Here is a 7080-nt window from a genome sequence, read left to right as displayed (position 1 = left end):
CTTCCTTAAACTTCGTCCAATCTGCCTTGATAAAGTCCCATCCGGGCTCGGGAGCTGGAGGTCTAGGAGGTAGTGCTATATTAATAACTGTTTTTGTAGCAAAGTGGTCACTAGTCAGAACATGATCCACTGACCAATGACACAACTCACAAATACTGGGGGAAACAAACGTGAGATCCAGCTTTCCCCTCACCAGTGTGGGTTGGTTCCGCCGAATTAAGCAGACTGATTTCCGGCACTTCATCCAAAAGGTGTTCAATATGTCTTCCGTTGGCGTCAGTTCTTGGTGAATCAAGTAATAATTCACTATGAGCGTTGAAGTCGCCAGAGATGATAGTAGGTGTAGTGACTGCTATTTCAAAGATTGTTGAGAGATCCATGTCGTGTTCTCTCTGGCTCTTGTATACATTGAAGATAGACAGCGTTGAGTTCCTCATAGTGAGCTTGACTTCCATAATTTCGACGTTCTCGCCACAGTTGGGCAGGTCTGTGATTGCCGTGGCATTGATATGATTTCTTACTAGAATTAAAATGCCTCTGGTGCCACCTTGTGCCATAGGGCAGTGGAATCCTTGATATCCTGGGATATTGATATTTCTGCCAGTCCTGGTGAGTGTTTCTTGAAGTAGAACAATATCAATGCTGTCCTTAAGAAACACTGCTCTGAGTGTTTGTGCTTTGCTTTTGAATCTTTCAATATTCCATTGTATAATTTTGAGATTGTCCATTTTTCCGTTATAGTGGAATCATTGAGTTCATGGATTTAACAGTACTGGTTTTCCCGACGGTTTGTGTCTTCTTGGCTGGAGTGGAGACTTTCTTCTTGGTGGGTGAGGAGACTCTTGGTTGGGTTGAAGTGTCTTTGCTACATCCAGCTACTGGGGCATTTGATGATGTAGGGATCATCATTTCTGCTAGGGAGGTCTTGAAGGCAACGACAGGCATGTTCGTTTTGCTACCTTGATCAATTCTGTTGCTGTTTCTTAGTGGAGTAGTGCTTCTTTGTTTCCTCCAGTTATTGGAGGCCCTGTCCTTGCTCAGACTAGAAGGATTTGGTGCGTCAGACTGTTGCTGATCTTCATTTATTCGGACTTGCTGAGGGGTATACCACTGGCTTTTTACCGAGGGTCTGGTCGATTGGGGTCTAGAAGTTGTTACTTTGGGTTGCTGGGTTGATCCGAAAGCTAGTATTCTTTTTACCCTTTCTGGACATCGTTTGTTCCAGGCGTGATGTGTATCCCCGCAGTTCGGGCATTTTACTTTAGTTTGTTTGCCTTCTTTGTGCAGATTCTCGCATATGTCGGTATTATGGAGCTCGCTACATACACCACATCGTTCCGGGCCTCTGCAGCCATCTTTGTGGTGGCCGAAGCGCTGACATCTGTAACAGTGCATGGTCTCAGCCTGAATTGACCATAGATACCAACACTCAGAGTGTTGATGCGAGGTCCTTTTATTGTTACAAGAACCTGTCTTGTTTCTATATTGTTGTGCTTGCATCTTTCCGCCGTTGTGACATTTGGGCATTCTAGGAGTCTGTTTGCATGAACTTCGACCGGGAAATTTTGAACTATCATTTTGGTGATTTTTTCTTGTGGTTTCAGTTCCACTAGGTGTTCTGTGTTCCTGAGGTTTGTCATTATATCCGGATTAGCTGTGGATATGTTATATCTACTTCTAATGTCGGGCTTGGCTCTAAGATCTGATCCTGGATTATTCTTTTCCAGTGCGGCAATGTAAGCATAAGTGAGACCATCCACTGGTTTTTTGGTTTTGAATATGTTCCTTGGCATTGGTTTGGGTGCTGCTCTTGAGTTCTGGTTGGCTTCTAGTTTGGTTTCTTTGGACGTTTCTTCGGTTCTTCTTCGTTTGTTTGCCTTTCCGTTGCCTACAAGTTACCACGGTGCTTCGTTTAGGGTTGGGTCCCCTTCAGCAATTTTCCTTGCTCTTGCTACTAGATCACTGTGTCCTTCTGACGTTAGTAATTCAAGAAGGATGGTTAGGAAAGTCATATCCTGGGGAGACATGATTACACTGTTCTAAAAGAGTAACTGAGGGAGTGACTATAACTGTGTACTGCTACATTCAGCGACTGACTCTGAGTAAAACAAATTTTTTTTCGTACTTATACTAGTTTTGGGTGAGGTGATATGGCACAAAAGTTTTGAGTGAGGTGACAAACACAAGACAAATCACGAAACAATGGGTATAAATTGGGTATGAAAACATAAGAATGGAAGTAACTGCAGAAAGCCTATTGGCCCATACCTCCTCTTGATGCTTCTATATTGGTTCGGGATCGTGAAGTGGGTAGAATATAGTTGTGCATTAATTGGCTGTTGATTGCTGATGTTGACTTCTTGATGTGTTGAGCTAATGTCGAGCCTCCTGCTATCGCTGTATTTATGGAAGATTTCTGTGTCGTTTATTAAGATTTCTCTGGTGATGGTCTAGTTGTGGGAAGAGATTATATGTTCCTTGAAGGAACCCTGTTGTTTATGCATCGTTAATCGCCTGGAAAGAGACGTTGTTGTTTTGCCTATATACTGAGTTCTTTGGGGCTTACAGTCCCCAAATGGGCATTTGAAGGCATCGACGACGTTGGTTTCCTTCAAAGCGTTCTGCCCTGTGTCTGGAGAGTTTTTCATGAGTAAGGTAGCCTTTTTTTTGGTTTTATAGTAAATTGTCAATTGTATTTTCTGATTTTGGTCTGTAGGGATAACGTTCCTATCAACAATATCTTTCAGGACCCTTTCTTCCGTTTTATGAGCCGTCGAAAAGAAGTTCCTGTAAAATAGTCTAATAGGGGGGTACAAGTGTTGTGTTGGTTGACTCTTCAGAGGTTGCATGGCGTTTCACCTTTCTTTTTATGATATCTTTAACTAAACCATTAGAGAAGTGGATGAAGAACTCTGCAAAGTCAGGCAGGTCCTAGTCAACATCGGCTTCTCTAACAGTTTTGTTGAAGATACAATATAAAAAGGTAAAACGCCATACAACCTCTGAAGAGTCAGCCAACACAACACTTGTACACCGTATTAGACTATAGGGTATATCCTCTTCATTGAGGACCATTAACAGTAAAACAGAGATTAGTTTCTCATAATTGTTTTCAACCAACTCCCATAAACTAACATTAAATAAGGTGATGATAAAGTTATTTTCCTATGGTAAAAATAATAAACAACATATAATATCACAACTGGATTCTCTGATTATTGTGACTCCATTAAAAACAATAAAATCTCTTTAAGACCTGTGGTATACAAGTATAATCATTAAACAGGCGGGTATTTGTTTCCTAGTGGAATCAGAAATATCTTGAGCATGTACCTGTGTAAACTGAGAAATATTGCAGTGTGTTAAGTACTAAGAATGCAGCTTTATCATAAGAGTTTGTGTATTTCCTCAGAGTAATTATAAGCGGAAGTATAAGACCTCAACAGAAGAAACGCGTCGAAGGAAGGTGTTCGAGGATAACCTTCAGATCATCAGAGATCATGGGAAGAAGAAAGCAACCTTCGAGCTGGCGATGAACGAGTTTAGTGACATGGTCAGTCTCTGTGATGTTATTATTATGTACCAATTTTGACTTGCAGTTAACGACTGAACCGGCAAGTTATTCAGTGCAAGACGTAGTGCAATATTATTGCATTTCATGATAAATTTTTGGAAATTTCACACATATGTGATTTTCCAAATATGTGGTGTAGGGATTATCACACTTGTCTCACAGGATGACCTGGACTGTGGTGAAGGGTTATCACACTAGTCTGACAAGATGACCTAGACTGTGGTGATGGGTTATCACACTTGTCTGACAAGATAACCTGGACTGTGGTGAAGGGTTATCACACTCGTCTGACAAGATGACCTGGACTGTGGTGAAGGGTTATCACACTTGTCTGACAAGATAACCTGGATTGTGGTGAAGGGTTATCACACTCGTCTGACAAGATAACCTGGACTGTGGTGAAGGGTTATCACACTCGTCTGACAAGATAACCTGGACTGTGGTGAAGGGTTATCACACTCGTCTGACATGATAACCTGGACTGTGGTGAGGGGTTATCACACTTGTCTGACAAGATAACCTGGACTGTGGTGAAGGGTTATCACACTCGTCTGGCAAGATGACCTGGACTGTGGTGAAGGGTTATCACACTCGTCTGGCAAGATAACCTGGACTGTGGTGAAGGGTTATCACACTCGTCTGGCAAGATGACCTGGACTGTGGTGAAGGGTTATCACACTTGTCTGGCAAGATAACCTGGACTGTGGTGAAAGGAAGGTTGGTATGATGGCTCTCTGATAATTAATTTCTTTTACTTCTTTCCTTAACGGTGCACCGATCCTTCACAACATTCTTCTGTGCTCTGATCCTTCACTACTTTCACCCAGGTGCTCTGATCCTTCACTACCCTCACCCAGGTGCTCTGATCCTTCACTACCTTCACCCAGGTGCTCTGATCCTTCACTACCCTCACCCAGGTGCTCTGATCCTTCACTACCTTCACCCAGCTGCTCTGATCGTTCACTACTTTCACCCAGGTGCTCTGATCGTTCACTACCTTCACCCAGGTGCTCTGATCCTTCACTACCTTCACCTAGGTGCTCTGATCCTTCACTACCTTCACCCAGGTGCTCTGATCCTTCACTACCCTCACCCAGGTGCTCTGATCCTTCACTACCTTCACCCAGGTGCTCTGATCCTTCACTACCTTCACCCAGGTGCTCTGATCCTTCACTACCTTCACCCAGGTGCTCTGATCCTTCACTACCTTCACCCAGGTGCTCTGATCCTTCACTACCCTCACCCAGGTGCTCTGATCCTTCACTACCTTCACCCAGGTGCTCTGATCCTTCACTACCTTCACCCAGGTGCTCTGATCCTTCACTACCTTCACCCAGGTGCTCTGATCCTTCACTACCTTCACCCAGGTGCTCTGATCCTTCACTACCTTCACCCAGGTGCGCTGATCCTTCACTACCTTCACCCAGGTGCTCTGATCCTTCACTACCTTCACCCAGGTGCTCTGATCGTTCACTACTTTCACCCAGGTGCTCTGATCGTTCACTACCTTCACCCAGGTGCTCTGAACCTTCACTACCTTCACCCAGGTGCTCTGATCCTTCACCCAGGTGCTCTGATCCTTCACTACCTTCACCCAGGTACTCTGATCCTTCACTACTTTCACCCAGGTGCTCTGATCCTTCACCCAGGTGCTCTGATCCTTCACTACCTTCACCCAGGTACTCTGATCCTTCACTACTTTCACCCAGGTGCTCTGATCCTTCACCCAGGTGCTCTGATCCTTCACCCAGGTGCTGTGATCCTTAACCCAGGTGCTCTGATCCTTCACCCAGGTGCTCTGATCCTTCACCCAGGTGCTCTGATCCTTCACTACCTTCACCCAGGTGCTCTGATCCTTCACTACCTTCACCCAGGTGTTCTGATCCTTCACTGCCTTCCCCCAGGTGCTCTGATCCTTCACTACCCTCACCCAGGTGCTCTGATCCTTCACTACCTTCACCCAGGTGCTCTGATCCTTCACTACTTTCACCCAGGTGCTCTGATCGTTCACTACCTTCACCCAGGTACTCTGATCCTTCACTACTTTCACCCAGGTGTTCTGATCCTTCACTACCTTCACCCATGTGCTCTGATCCTTCACTACCTTCACCCAGGTGCTCTGATCCTTCACTACCCTCACCCAGGTGCTCTGATCCTTCACTACCTTCACCCAGGTGCTCTGATCCTTCACCCAGGTGCTCTGATCCTTCACCCAGGTGCTCTGATCCTTCACTACCTTCACCCAGGTGCTCTGATCCTTCACTACCTTCACCCAGGTGCTCTGATCCTTCACTACCTTCTTCCAGGTGCTCTGATCCTTCACTACCTTCACCCAGGTGCTCTGATCCTTCACTACCTTCACCTAGGTGCTCTGATCCTTCACTACCCTCACCCAGGTGCTCTGATCCTTCACTACCTTCACCCAGGTGCTCTGATCCTTCACTACCCTCACCCAGGTGCTCTGATCCTTCACTACCTTCACCCAGGTGCTCTGATCCTTCACTACTTTCATCCAGGTGCTCTGATCGTTCACTACCTTCACCCAGGTACTCTGATCCTTCACTACTTTCACCCAGGTGCTATGATCCTTCACTACCTTCACCCATGTGCTCTGATCCTTCACTACCTTCACCCAGGTGCTCTGATCCTTCACTACCCTCACCCAGGTGCTCTGATCCTTCACTACCTTCACCCAGGTGCTCTGATCCTTCACCCAGGTGCTCTGATCCTTCACTACCTTCACCCAGGTGCTCTGATCCTTCACTACCTTCACCCAGGTGCTCTGATCCTTCACTACCTTCTTCCAGGTGCTCTTATCCTTCACTACCTTCACCCATGTGCTCTGATCCTTCACTACCTTCACCTAGTTGCTCTGATCCTTCACTACCCTCACCCAGGTGCTCTGATCCTTCACTACCTTCACCCAGGTGCTCTGATCCTTCACTACCTTCACCCAGGTGCTCTAATCCTTCGCCCAGGTGCTCTGATCCTTCACCCAGGTGCTCTGATCCTTCTCCCAGTTGCTCTGATCCTTCACTACCTTCACCCAGGTGCTCTGATCCTTCACTACCTTCACCCAGAAGCTCTGATCCTTCACGCAGGTGCTCTGATCCTTCACCCAGTTGCTCTGATCCTTCGTCCCGGGTGCTCTGATCCTTCACCCCGGGTGCTCTAATCCTTCACCCAGGTGCTATGATCCTTCACTACCTTCACCCAGGTGCTCTGATCCTTCACTACCCTCACCCAGGTGCTCTGATCCTTCACTACCTTCACCCAGGTGCTCTGATCCTTCACTACCTTCACCCAGGTGCTCTGATCCTTCACTACCTTCACCCAGGTGCTCTGCTCCTTCACTACCCTCACCCAGGTGCTCTGATCCTTCACTACCTTCACCCAGGTGCTCTGATCCTTCACTACCTTCACCCAGGTGCTCTGGTCCTTTACTACCTTCACCCAGGTGTTCTGATCCTTAAATACCTTCACCCAGGTGTTCTGAGCCTTCACCC

Source organism: Procambarus clarkii, unplaced genomic scaffold (genome assembly GCF_040958095.1).
Source record: "Procambarus clarkii isolate CNS0578487 unplaced genomic scaffold, FALCON_Pclarkii_2.0 HiC_scaffold_98, whole genome shotgun sequence".
Lineage (NCBI taxonomy): Eukaryota > Metazoa > Arthropoda > Malacostraca > Decapoda > Cambaridae > Procambarus > Procambarus clarkii.
Note: the sequence above shows the minus strand (reverse complement) of the source record.